Source organism: Ruditapes philippinarum, unplaced genomic scaffold, assembly GCF_026571515.1.
Source record: "Ruditapes philippinarum isolate M1 unplaced genomic scaffold, ASM2657151v2 ctg2387_1_1_1_1, whole genome shotgun sequence".
Taxonomy (NCBI): Eukaryota; Metazoa; Mollusca; class Bivalvia; order Venerida; family Veneridae; genus Ruditapes; species Ruditapes philippinarum.
The window spans coordinates 186,778-201,963 of record NW_026857787.1 but is presented as its reverse complement, the minus strand read 5'-3'; positions in this window follow the sequence as shown (position 1 = coordinate 201,963).

Genomic DNA, 15,186 nt, shown 5'->3' with positions numbered 1-15,186 from the left:
GGTATTTCGTAAAGTAGGTATCCGTTGCGAACGAGCATTTACGCTTAGCGCTGATAAATTATCGATCGATGTACCTTTATCGGGTGCACGACAAGATATTAAAGCAGTTATATAGGGTTAACTGGGAGTGTCCGATCCCTGTAATATAAATCCGTGGTTATATCAATATTTATGGGGATATATCTATTATTCTTTCATAACATGGTTTTGCTATTTTTATGTCAGTTATTTCGTACTCTTGTACTAATTTGGCAACATTGTGCGCATAAGGTATTTTTTATGCGTCTTTTTAAAGAGGGGTCTTCACCTATTTTACTGTTTATTGGTAAGTTATCGCCTTGACTTATTGTACGCGCTCAGTATTTAAGAGTACACTTTCCTCGTTGTAGATCTAATTTAAGTGTATTCGTTTCAACATGTAATTTTTCAGCATTCGCAGAGGGTAACTTCATTAATGTACTGATTAAATAGCTTTAAATTTACATAAAATTAAACTAGACAAGTAGCTTTGCCTAAGGTAAATGGTGGACTTCGCAGGCATCTTAGCGTGTAACTGATAACGATCGCTGATTGGCGTATCTCTGTGACCCTGTCAGCTTGATTGACAGACGGCGTAATGTCAATTATCAATGACTGCATGTTTATATTTGATACAAAATAACTACTTGTATGACTTTATGCTACGCATGCCTTACGGCACATTTGTTTTTCGTCACTTATTAATTAATCGCTCGTATTTTTAAAATCTGTATGATACAGATTAGATTTCTATTTTGAGCATATTACCATTTTATCTTATAAATATTTTTTATTATTGTTAGTTTGTTTTAAAAATTTCACTACTGATTTTTCATCCGACGATGATAATAACAGAAACATGAAACACTTTCCATTATCGGAATTGCTTGTTGTTTTTCATTATATGAACACTATTAAAAGTTTTTGTTTGTATTAGGTTATTATTACAACTAAACGAAGTAATCAACATCATTTTTTGTTGCAAAAAAAAAAAAAAAAAAAAACTGACGGCGGTATTGGTATGTAATAAAATCAAATAAGAAATCAAATAATTCAAAACCGGGGAGACTTGCCATTTAGCTTGTGGTCATTAAAGCTTTTTAGAAACTTTTTAATTTAAATGGATTTTGTTGATTAATTCGTTACATATGATACTTATATTACTTATATATTATTATTATATTTTTATCATTATTATTATTGATTATTATTACTATTATTATTATTATTATTATAAATTATTATTACATGTATTATTATTATCATTATTATTAATATTTTAAATTATTATTATATATTATTATTATTATTATCATTATTTTAAATTATTATTATATTATTATTATTATTATTATCATTATTATTAATATTATAAATTATTATTATTATTATTATTATCATTATTATCATTATTATCATTATTTTAATTAATATTATTATCATTTTATCATTATTATTAATATCATTTTTTTTCAAATTTTTATTTGGTTGTGTATTCCGCGCCATTTTATCTGTTATTTGGATTTTATATTATTATTGCATATTGTATTACACATTTTTAGCGTCACATATCATTAATGGCATATTCTCCCATTTGTAAGGAATAGGAATTATCTCCCATTATCAGAAATGGGATTTTCTCCCATGTATCAAAATGGGACTTTTTCCCCATTATCAGAATGGGAGATTTCATCCATGGGTGGATTTCTCCCGCAACGAAAATGGGAGGATTATTAAACATTACTTTTTATGTTTTTATTTACACAATAAAGTATATGAAGACTACAACAATAATTTTCTTGCATGAAACTTATTACTTTATTTTTTCCAAATCTCCCATTATTTTTATCTCCCATTTTTATAGAATGGGGGTAAAACCCCATACGGGAGAGCAAAACCACAGTGGGAGAATGATAAAACCCCATGGAGGACTCAACTTTGATTGTCTCTCCAGCACTCATTGTTAGGGGTATGTGAAATTTAAAGACCAGTTTTTGTTTAATTTTATACCCATTGTTGACTCAACTCTTCATTTATTTTCTGATTACACTTAAAAAGTTAGCTGAGTTTGCGAAAATCCCGGATTTGCAAACTTATTCCGGAAGCTGTTTTTAGCCAATTTCTCAGACAAAAAGTAGTGTTTGTGGCCAAAAAAGAATTTTTCACGATTTGAGGCGTAGAGGGAGGGGGCTGGTGGTGGTGGTGAAAAGCCGCCAAACACGTCTATATGAGTTTAAAGGTTAAAACAAATTTGATCAGAACTATATTTGCAAACTTTTCATATGCATTAGTTTTAAAATGATCCTGTTCCGCCTTTTCGCAAAACATATCCAAACTATTTTTGATATTATTATCTGCCTAAGAAGCAGATAAAACTGTTTACAAAAACCAGCTAATTGGAAAGCTTATCGAATTTATTTAATGTTCGTGGCGTAATATGAAACAACAGCAAATGGTTCGATGTAAGCAAGTAATTTTACATCATGACGATATGTATATCATTTGAACATGTACCAGCATGTAAAACTGGTGTTATACGATGTGTGCATAGTTACCTATAACTTATACTCAACTAATAAAAAGTTAAAAGAAGTAATATAGTAACAGTTTGGAAGGATACAGTTCGATATAATTGCATTGTACCTAAATTATACTATACTAGAAAAAAATATCGTACATATATGTGACACCTTAAAAATCTGAAATAATTTTGTTTATATTTCAACTGGTAAAAATAGACAAACATTTATTACGCTCCTGGTTACAATAGAAAAAGTGAATCGTTATAATAGAAGTGACAGAGTCAATGCATTTCTCAGAACACACTTTATTTGAAATAACGTTATAATCATTGACTACTTGAAACTACTTTTGTTAAACACCACCATGATTAATATTTATTCGACAACATAAAGACATTTTTAGAAAATATAATGTCATGTCTAAATACAATATCGTGACTTCAATTCATCAAGTATTTGAAAAAGCATCAAAACACGATTTGTACGAGTGATTTTATCATAAGAAAAAGTAAAAACACATTCCCTCCCGCCACAATATGAAACCTAAGAGATATATAACCAATATACGAGCAGCTGAATATGACATTTTTATTGTTATACCTTTCACTGATTTAAAATTATGTAAACGTCAGAAAAAAGACATGCTCAATTGTATCCCCGCCAGACAGTGCGGTAACAGGAGTGCGGCTAACTTATACCAGCATCCCTGATAACACACTGTTTATGTATATGTTTATTGTTTAACTCGGACATATTTTTATAGAAAGGTTTCCAAAATGTGTTTGTTTTTTTGTTTGGATTTTTACGGCACGTCAACACATAACTGGCCATATCGTGCCGAATGCTATTATAGGCTTAAAATGTTATGTTAAACTTTGTAAATGACAATGAAAATGAGCCAATTAGATCGTAGAATACAAGTTTATCTCTTTCAAATAATCAATGATGTTTTTTGATGGAATTGTATTAAAGAGTTCTTTGAGTGAATTTACACAATAAAATGTGAGATATCATGACATTCAAGACGAAAATGCTTGACAGTAAAATGTTAATTACAAGCTACACAGAAAGGGGCATTGTCATTTGTGAGGAGATAAGAGTGGGTAATTTTAGTGTGTCCAATTCGATATTGTCTGATTTTTTATTTTTATGGATATCAAAACAGAAAGCGAGTCAGAAAATATCACAAATTTATCATGAGTATGCTGTACTATGTATGACAATGTTTAATCTATAGCTTATGTTTCAGCAGTGAAAATTGATGCATTATCTGGTAACCTCATACTAGATGTAAAATTATTTTCAAACACAGCCGCACCTACTTTGCAACCTTCTTTTGAACCGTCCGTATAAATATGTATAAAATCTTCATGTTCTTCCTTAATTGCTAGAAACTTTTCTTTGAAGTATTCAGGTGGATTTGATGACTTTTTTATATTTGAAAGGTTAATATTTATTTTCGGGGAATTAAAAGTTCAAGGTGGAATATCCTCATCCTCATTTTGAAGGATACTGTTTGGATTAATTTTAAGTTTATCTAAATCATCTTTTAAACGAAGGCCTAATGGTTTAATTTCCTTTGGTTTGTTAACAAATTTTTCAGTATAACTTGGTTTGAAAATAATATTTTTAGCTGGATTTTTGCTATTAGATGAAATTCTAGCTTTTTCGACGAAGATGAAGCGATGGTTCCGCAGCTTCCGCATATACACTTTCTACAGTTGAAGTGCGAAAAGCACCTAAAGCTAAACGTAAAACCCTGGTGATGTATGGTATCTAGCATTTGAAGATATCATTTTCTTGCAGACCCATATACTACAGAACCATAATCTAATTTTGATCGGAGATAAGACTTCTGTAAAATTCAGTAATGTGGAAGAATTTTGATCCCCAACTTATACTTGATAACACCTTAAGTAAATTTAAAGCTTTTAGGCATTTAGTTTTCAAATGTTTAATATGTGGTATAAAAAGAAAGTTTTTTATCAAATATAATTCCTAAAAACTTAGCTTCATCAACTACTGGAATTTTTAGAACCAGATATGTAAAGTTCAGGGTCATTATGTTGTTTCCGCAATCGACAGAAATGAACACATTGAGTTTTTGACTTTGAAAATTTAAAACCATTTTCTATTTCCCACTTTTGAATTTTATCTAAATTTTGTTGAAGTTGCCGTTCAATTGTTCTCATACTTTTCGATCGATAGCAGATAAGAAAATCATCTACATATAGAGAACAATCTATGCCTGGTGTAAGAGCGCTAGCAATATTGTTTATTTTAAGGCCAAAGAGTGTAACTGAAAGTATGCTTCCTTTAGGAACACCTTGTTCTTGTTTGGTGGTCCTGAGAAAAAGTTGAACCAAGTCTTACTTTAAAGTGCCTATCGTTTAAAAATCCAGAAATGAAAAGAGGAAGTCTGCCATTAAGTCCAGCATCCTTTAGATCCTTTAGGATACCATATTTCCAAGTAGTGTCGTAAGCCTTCTCAAGATCAAAGAAAATTGATACCAGGTGTTGTTTATTTACAAAGGCTTCTCTAATAAAAGTCTCAAGTCGTACAAGATGATCGTTTGTACTTCGCTGTTTACGAAAACCTGACTGAAAATTAGTGATAATTCCATTATTTTCTAGATACCAAACTAACCGATTATTTATCATTCTCTCGAATGTTTTGCAATTGATGTTTCAAGTACTATTGGTTGGCAATTTTAACCCGATATATTTGAATATTCAATGACCTTTTGTCGGTTATTGTCGGATTCCGAAGGAAATCATATGGATTAAAGTATGACATAACGGTATACAAGTTTATGTATAGCTTAAAGTTATATACACAACACGTACCTAACTAGCCTCAGTTATTAGGAGTTAAGACTTCTAATTTAAAATAGTAGGTTGTACGTAAACATTTTTAGTATGTGTAATTATTTTAATATGATTTTTATTAAAAAATTATTATTATTATTTATATATTATTATCTATTATATATCATAAAAACGTTTTTCATGCCAATCTCCCATTGTACGACTGTACATATAGAAATTATGAAAAGTTACATATGCATCTATATATCAAAGATATTTTAAGGAATAGATGAGAAAGTAAAGAAATGTTTCATCCACTAATGCTGCATATAGTTAAGAAATAAAGAAATCTGAAAAAAGTATGTCAAGGATTCGAACTTGCAACGTCCCAAGTACAATGCTTGCATACTTACCACAAGCCCATCGGGACGTTAGTATAAAATTATGTTTCTAGAACTTTTCTATCGTAAATTGTGATAAATTACGGAAACTAATTACGGAAACTAACGAAAAAGATGCGAAAAATAATGAGCTCAGTCAATTTCCAACAAACACTTATCTACAGGTTTCAGTGATCTGATGGTATAATCACAAGTAACATTTTGTAAATTCCATTTCATCTATTATATAAAAGGGGCACATAGGAAAACTTCCGCAATTATTAATAAAGAAAACAATTTAAACTGTGTATTACATATCAAAGCGTATATAACTAATACATTGAATGACTAAAATGCTAATTAAAACCGCTGTTGCTTAACAAGTACAACTAAACATGTTTGTTTTTGTTTATTTACAACGAACACAGTAAAGATTATCGGTATGTCACTGCAGGTGCACCAGTATTTCAAATCAACGAATCTGAACGTAAATAATAAATTGTCCTTGAACAATTGCAAAAATCGTTATGAATAAGGCGTACGCTTCAATAAGCAGGTTTTTTTTATTTGCCCTTCATAAGATCACGCCATGTGCGTACGTGCTGTCATGCATAACTATGCAAGAACTGGCTGTTTAACGTAATGTTTAATTCATGATCATTAGCTGTCAACATTCCAGCTATTTTTGCCGAACAAAGACAACAGAACACTCTTTACGCTTAAAATTATTTGACACGAGTGAATTTAGTGAGTTATTATCTACAGTTTTCAAAATAATTTTTATAATAAATCTATAAACCTGTAAAATGTTAACATAATTGAACAGAAAGCTCATTGATTTTTATAAAATTTCTGACGATAAAAGGTTTATATTTCACAACTAAAAGGTTAAACTGTCAACAAAAAAAAAACATTACTCTAAATCTTGTAAAGAATTGTGCCTCAAATTATTTAAAGGTTATGCAAATGCTAATTTACAGTCTGACATGCCAGATTGCTTAATATCCATTGTGAACTTCGCTCATTGCTACACATATACGCGAGAGTATAGGCATAACGCTGTACTATTTTTGTTTCGGTGTTGAATCTGGACAATTTTACATAATTATACTACTGTGATGTTTTCTGTGGAATCTGAAGCACCTAGTTTGTGATCGGCGATGAACTTTAACCATAATTGAACAACAGTATCCAAAACAGGACATGCCGAATTGTTGATACTTCTACGAAAAGAAAAAACATAGTTGGTTTGACAGATCTTAGCATGCTTTATAATTATGTATGTCAAAGATAAATAAATAAAACTCAACTCAAAATGTAACCTTTTGCGGAGTATACACTGTTGCTAATAACAGAAAAATTGGAACACACAGTGCAATAATCCTTGACATTTAGAACTGGCTCTCAATACGTAAGCCATACAATCTAAACCACATGGGTTATATACTTATCCCCCCTCAGTTGAACCAATTGGAAAACAACCAGACGGATAATGACGTACTTGGTCCGATATCACCTCAAATATATAGGTAAAAATAATACAGAGTGTTACAAACATGCAGTGTTCCGCGACATGACATCAACACAATTGTATAAAAAAACTTTTATAACAGTCAATTATAGTTTAGACTTCCGTCGTTATTAAAATATCTATTCATCATAAGCCACCAAACAATCTAGGCCATATCATCCTCTAGCCGACAATCTGATGAATTCTTTCGTCCATCTGCATAGTCATGTGGTAACTATTCATACCAACCAGTTAATCTCGCCTTATCAACACAATATGAATAATATAACATCGACGTTAAGACATCAAAGAGCGACTCAAGGGCAGTCGGGCACGTGAAAATTGTATTTGTGATTTTCCCCATTTCGATGTCAACGCTTACTTACAGGAATTCAAAAACACTTTTAGTAATGTTTATAGGTAACAGAATTCAAACCACCATCTAAACACCGGTAATCCAGTAACCGCCGGGAAAGTGAAAATAAGCACCGATCGGCAATATTGACCAGAACACCACCCCATCAAGATATTATCCACAGAATTTACTCCAGACATCGTGAAAATGAAGTGAGCGAAGATTGGCTTTGCTAACACTTTAAATAACAACCAACAGCAAATACCGAAATCCGATTTCGGTAGCATGACAAAACAATTCTGTTGAATAGAAAACTGAAAAACAAACCACAAAATAGAAGCCGTTTTATAAGGGAAGCCGATGTCGCTAATGTGTGTTTCATCATTGAAAAATATTTCATACGTATTAAAACTTGAATTAAGCATCAAGAACTCTTTTTAAGTCTAAGTTACTGAAAAAACCCTAAGTAAATATAATCACAGTCATACCAAACAAACTGACGACCAAGATATTCAAATTAGTCGAAAAAATGTGCATTTACCTCTTTAGAACACACAATTTAATCTACATTCCTTAATGACGTCTTTATGACAGTCCAGAAAATTAAAGAGAATCCAAATGCAAGAACCATACATAATCATTATTAGGAAAAATATAAAAATGAAAAACTGTAGCATCAAGTTAACCATTAAACAACATAAACTATACAAACTTCTCGAATCAAAAAGAAGAATATGCAAGGCATACCTAACTGCCAAGAATGGAAAACAAAAATGATCAAACTCAACTGAAGATATCAACTTAATTACATAAACTTCTAATCCGAACGAGCGTTAAGAAATCTCCTTGTTGCCCTTAATATAACAGAAGCAGCGATGTAAGTAGTTGCCGAACAGAACACATAGTAATATCAAAATTTGAGACAACTCTAATAAAGCCTGACAGTGCCTGCTTCAAATATGACACAAACAAATGCATTTTTTCTTATATATACTTCTAAGACATTAAGAGCAAAACAAATTCCAAAGCTAACGTAGCAACATAAGCAAAGCATACGAACCATGAAGACAAACATTAAAAAAAAGAGTCGATCATATTTAATTAAGGTGTTATCTATTTTTTATAAAAAGGCACAGAGTAATTTCTTTGGAAGGAAATATTACAAAAAATCTTCAAATATCTTTGATATCCGGAAATCGAAACACACGTATTATATGACAATAAATTTTACTAGTCAAAAGACATTTACATTGACATCATAAATTAAAATGAAACCAAGAACAAAGCAGTTAATTATTCTCAACGAGGAATCTTCGTAAAATGAAATGGCTAAACTTATATATAAAATGCTAAATCAAATGCATACTACAATCGTAAGAATAATAACCTGAAAGAAACAAAAGCATATAACGAATATCAAATTTACAAAGGTACAAAAACACATATTAATAAAACGCAAAAAAAACCATATCTTTACCAAGGCGACATTGTCAGTCTTTCCTATCATGCACACCAACATTATATCTTATAAAGCAACCGAGGATGATGATTAAATGACAATTCATTTCAATAAACCATCCACAGTCAAAGCAAAAATGTTTCTATATGTTTGATTTAACAGAAAATTAAGATGATTACAAATAATAAAATCTAAAACACAGCTGTGCAAAAATAACACACCAATAAACTATGAAAAGTCCACCAAAAAGACAGCGCCGTTTCTTTTAGCTACACCAATGTATGCTAATACATTGCTCAAAAATCAACATTTTCAGTTCAAAAAAGATAATAAACAACACCTATTAAACACATATGCAAGCAAGTTCTTCAATTCAAAATACCTTGACAAAAAGTGCACTAGAAATGAAAAAATCTAATCAAAACACATTACATTGTTTCATTTAAACTAATCACCCCTAAGCAAGCAGAGCATAGATAGGACAACTTCCGACCCTACAGTCAATTAAAATAAACTACATTGAGCTGAAATAATCAGTGCGTTAAGTCATATTTTCTTATGACATAAGTTGCAGGGAATCACAGGAATATAGCACGGAAAAAGGCGTAAGACCTAAAAAGGAAAAACACGGGATATAGAACACTATAACAAAAACATCTAATACATGAACATATAATGGATGTTTGTAATGAAATTTCCATAAAAAAGAGAACGAAAGTAAAATAAAAAAAACAGCAAGTAAATAATTGAATCACAGGTTTTGAAAGTCGGACAGATAAGCTCTATGATGGGTATAAGCCCACAACGGGTAGTTTACAGCAAAATGAGATAAGATTACAATTTTCAAAGCAATACCACACTTGCATCACGGTACACTACACGGTAGACACAATCTGAGGTTTCCCTAAAAAGGATCCCTACATTGACCTTACAAACTTACTTACTAAATACATTTCGCCATGAGAATGACGACACACCCCCATTAAAAAAAACATTTTTACTGTAAAGCCACGACGACCAAAACCTGACCCTCGGAATACCGACTGGGCCGTCTAACTGACAAGCTGACTGTCGCCTACAAACACCTCCCCCCTATAGAGAACAGTTCAATACCTACATATAAATTTCGAAATACTTTGGGTTTCGAACAATAACGCAACTTGTCTCCTGAAGTTTTTCAACAGCTCACCCTAACCCCACACACAAGCTACCTTAGCCGTTCCTGGAACATTAATACACCCATTAATCACGAATCAATTGGAATACGTACTGTCATGTGGATCTAGAAATCTGTACAAGATTTAAAAAATAGAACATTCCTAGTTCATTACATACAGACTGTTTCCGAATCAAGAAATACGTAGCCTTCACACATTAAGATTGCCTGTACATCTTAGTTTTAATTGTGTTGTACTCAAATTTTACCGTCTACCTGTGAGGCCTTTTAGCATTTTCGCTAATTTGAAGACCAAAAAAAAAAACAACAACAAACACATATAATTTTTTAGGGAATATGTATAAGATAAAGATTTGTTTTTTGCAAATCAAAATTCAGTTCAAAAAGTCAACTATTGATGCTGAATCTACTAACAAATTTTTTTCAAAAACGTGTCCTAAATGAAAGTTTGTATTTTCTACACGCAAGCAATTAAGTTTAAAGCCACCGATGCGGATCAAAGACAAAATCAGAATGTACCCAATTCATTCCTTAAACAACCAATCCTAAATAAATCTGTATAAAGACATTTTACTAAAAATTTGCCATATGAAAGTTAAGGGCTTGTACCCGCGCGCTCGTTATCCGAAAGGGCGGATTTTCCACCGTGTTTATCAAAAGAAAATGTAATTAAAATACTGATATGTGTAAAGAACCAGAGGGGGTAAGGCAACAAACACCAGATTTCATAAATAATAAATAACATAACAACTCAACCATCAATCAATCAGTCAATCAATAATCAATCATCAATTAATCAATCAAATCAATATCTAATTAAGAAAAGATTGTGTCAACGAATCATATCATGAAGAACACCCACAAGTAACTAGAAGTTAAACAATGTTCATCCGAACGGCCCAATGAAAAGGGTTGTGCACACAAGACATAGTCAAACTGCTGTCGGATCAAATGAATAAAAACTACCAATTAAATTCCCAAAATCCGCACACCTTCGAGTGACGGTAGTTGCGATTATTTTCCGCGAACATTTACTTGTGTATAAGGACTGAAATAATTTTCAAAACGCTAATAAGTAATTGATATATAGATCATACACTAGATGACAAATATAATCAATTTGGATTAAACGTTTTAAAGCTTCACGCCCCCATAGTTGTCTGTGTGAAATCATTTAAGAGACGGACTGTCATTCTGAAAACACAAACAAAATAGACGGTTAATAGGAAGACTAAGCGAGCGGGTAACCAAGAACAACGTTTCGAAATAAAACAGATTCAAAACCAAGAAACAGAAAGGCCGAACATCGAAATAGTTATTTTAAACGTATAATGACAATAATTTTTACAATGACATAGTAGTGATGCTTTACCGAACCTCCTCTTGGACCTCTACTGTGAGGAGAGTAAAATGTCCGTTATGGAGGTGCGCTTCGGAGCCCTGTAACGGACATAGGCCAACCCGATGCCTGTGCCGGGCACGCCCTAACCTAGAAAAAGGCCGAGAGGGAACCAGGGACTCCAGACCCAACACACTGCTTGGCCCCGGATGAGGTAGACGGTGGCCAAGTAGCCGCTTTTTGGTCAATCGGCTGTCATGCCTTCGTTGATATATCTAAATCAATTGCAGACATTGAACTACACGTCCCCGAAAGAATCAATAAAGCAATATAATCTCTGACAGTAACTTCAATCCAACTAAAACTGAAATGGGGCCGTATACTTACAAGCACACTTCACATTGCATAATAAATACATATAACATATACAAGAAGCGTGGCTAATGGCTATTGGTACATATGTAATACCTACTATACGAAAGTATAAGTTCTGGAGCCTGCGTTCGGAACGGGAACGTCCTCCATCGCACACCCATGAGGTCCGAGGTGGCGGGGGAAAACCCGGGAGACGAATTTTTCATAATTTATCAGATTACCCAAACCAAAAAACGAAAATCGCCAAAAGATTCAATGTAACGATTCAGTAATGGAAGTCCCCGTTTCTGATAATAAAATCAAACAGCCAAAATACTAACTGAACACCCATAAGAAAAACAACTCACTTAATTGGAAGCTAAATCTGCTCAAAAACCCGCAACAAGTGACTCTGATAGAGGTAGAGCGAAAGACAGCAGCAAATCTTGAAACACAACTTCTTCAATATCGATCAAACCTGCCAGCTCACCAGTCAGAACTCCAGCAAGGGCGTTACAAATTGCTGACTTGCCGAAGGCAGAGAAGATATGAAAGAAATAAAACGCAGCAGTTCAAATACAACGCATCTATCAAAAGAGAATAAATCCAACGAAACCCTATAGCTACATTCCTCTACACCCCATTCTTCCATATCGATTCGAAGTTTACCTTAAAGTTCCTTGTTGATTACATTCCAAACCAATGCAAGTACAATCCAAATGGTCACAAGAACAATGTGAACGGCAGACATTCGCAAGCAGACAAACATACAAAATGAGACTAACGCCCGTCCGAAAATTGCCACTTGTGGAGAACGCATACGCCACTCCCGTCATCCCGTGTTAAAGGAAAAGAAATTCACGCAGCAGTATAACGACACAAATATTTTCTTTCAAGAATGCACGAAAGCGTGAACACAAGGACCAAAAACAACGTCGATCAGCTCAGTGACACAATCTTAAGATGGTCGACTCGCAACAAGTCAACTTGTCAAAGGCCCCCAATAATACCATACCTCAAAGCATACACCACAAGAAGCATCTTACTTTCATATCTCTTACACCATTAAATTCTTCTCCAAGAACAAACCGCAAGCATCAAATACACTCGTCAAAAGCATCCAAAACAACGCTCAAAGAGCGAATGGGGGCACACAGATCTTGAAAAAAGCAATGCGGAACCCACAACACAAAATCTTTCGATCCACTCACGAACCCGAATAGCAGGATGAGGACTATCACCTCTCCCTCCCACTCCGAAAGCAGAAGATCCAATAAAGTCTAAAATGAATAAATTTCTGTCTAAAAAACGGAGTAATCAGTATAACCTTATGGCATCATCACTAATCAAGTAATAGATAAAAGTAATAGTGTGACAAACCCACTAAAGTCAATATAAGACACTCACTTATCAAAATAACTTCCAAAGTTATTCAGGAACCAGGCTCCTAAAGAAATATCTCATACAAAGGTATCAGCACCAAACTAATACGCACTAGAGCAGAACATCAGTGTACAACAGCACCAATGCGGGCCACAAAAAAACAAAACTTAACACAATACAACCACAGCGTGCAGGTACCTACATCGACCTAACAATGTCTTCGCTATACTCTGTTCCTCCAAATATCACACGGTAACAAGTGGATGACTTCAAGAGCCTGATTGGTTCGAGACAATTACCAACAATCACTTTCCTCTTAGGGCGACTTTTAAACGCTCATAATCCATGTGGGGGCAGTACATCTACAAATAACAAGGGTAATAAATCTGAAAAAGATAGATAACTTCAGCTATTGTTTTAAAAATCGACACCTACATACATCCACACATGGACTCTTGGCCATCTGGACCTCTCCGCCACCGGCTAACTTCCTGGACTGCATTGGAAAGTTAGATGACAGTACGGCAGTGATCATTTTCCATTGTTACTTACATCAAATGACTCTATACCAAATGAAAGACGTCCAATTTTTATAAATTTTAAGAAAGCACGATTGGGAAACATTTTCTAGGTCTCTGTTCCATTGATCTAACAAAAAAATGAATTTAATTTCACTTCTGCTGAAATAGCTGAAACGTTTTCTTCAGCATTTACACTATTGCCTTCAAAAGTTTTCCATTAACAAATAAATAGTAACAAAATCAAAAAGCCATGTTTAACGATGAATGTAAGAAAAAGCTTTCGCATACGTAAAGCCCTCACTTAAAAAAGTTGAACATCGCCCTACAACAGAAAACCTTGAAAAATTAGAATATTTTAGAGCTCAAGCAGAGAGATCAACAGTTCTGTCTTAAACGCAAATCCTGGCAAATCAATGTTCTCAAATATTAATCAAATACTCCTATTAAGAAAGTCTGGGACTGCAGTACGGAAAAGGTAAGTGGTAAGTATAAAAAGAGATCCAAATGTTTCACTGTAAAAACTGGTGATGGCCAATATGCCAAAACAAAAAACGGATATTGCAGAAACTTTGGCTAAAACATTTGAAAAGAACTCTTCTTCAAACAATTATTCAAATGAATTTCAACACACAAATGTAAAGCTGAGAAGAACATATTAATTTTACTTCAAGAAATGACGAAGACTATAATTCCCTTTTCTCTATTGACGACTTAATTTATTCAATTAAAACTGCAAAAGACAGTGCTGCAGGCCCGGACGAAATTTACTACCAGTTTCTTAAACACCTACCGCCCCAATCTCTTGACTTGCTTCTTGAAATTTTTAACAGAATTTGGGGTGTCTGGTGAATTTCCTAACACTTGGAAAAATGCGTTGGTTATTCCTATCCCTAAACCTGGAAAAGATTCAACTGACCCTACAAATTATCGCCCAATTTCACTGACAAGTGCCTCTGCAAAACATTCGAAAGAATGATAAATAATCGGTTAGTTTGGTATCTAGAAAATAATGGAATATTACTAATTTTCGAAGTCAGGTTTCGTAAACAGCGAAGTACAAAACGACTCATCCTTGCTACGACTTGAAACCTTTATTAGAGAAGCCTTAATAAACAACCACCTGTGTATCAATTTTCTTCTGATCTTGAGAAGGCTTACGAATACACTTGGAAATATGGTATCCTACACAGATCTAAAGGATGCTGGACTTAAAGGCAGACCTTCCTCTTTTTCATTTCTGGATTTTTAAACGATGGCATTTAAAGTAAGACTTGGCTTCAACTTTTTCTGAGGATCACCACAAGAACAAGGTGTTCCTCAAGGACAGCATACTTCGTTACCCCTTAAATAAACAATATTG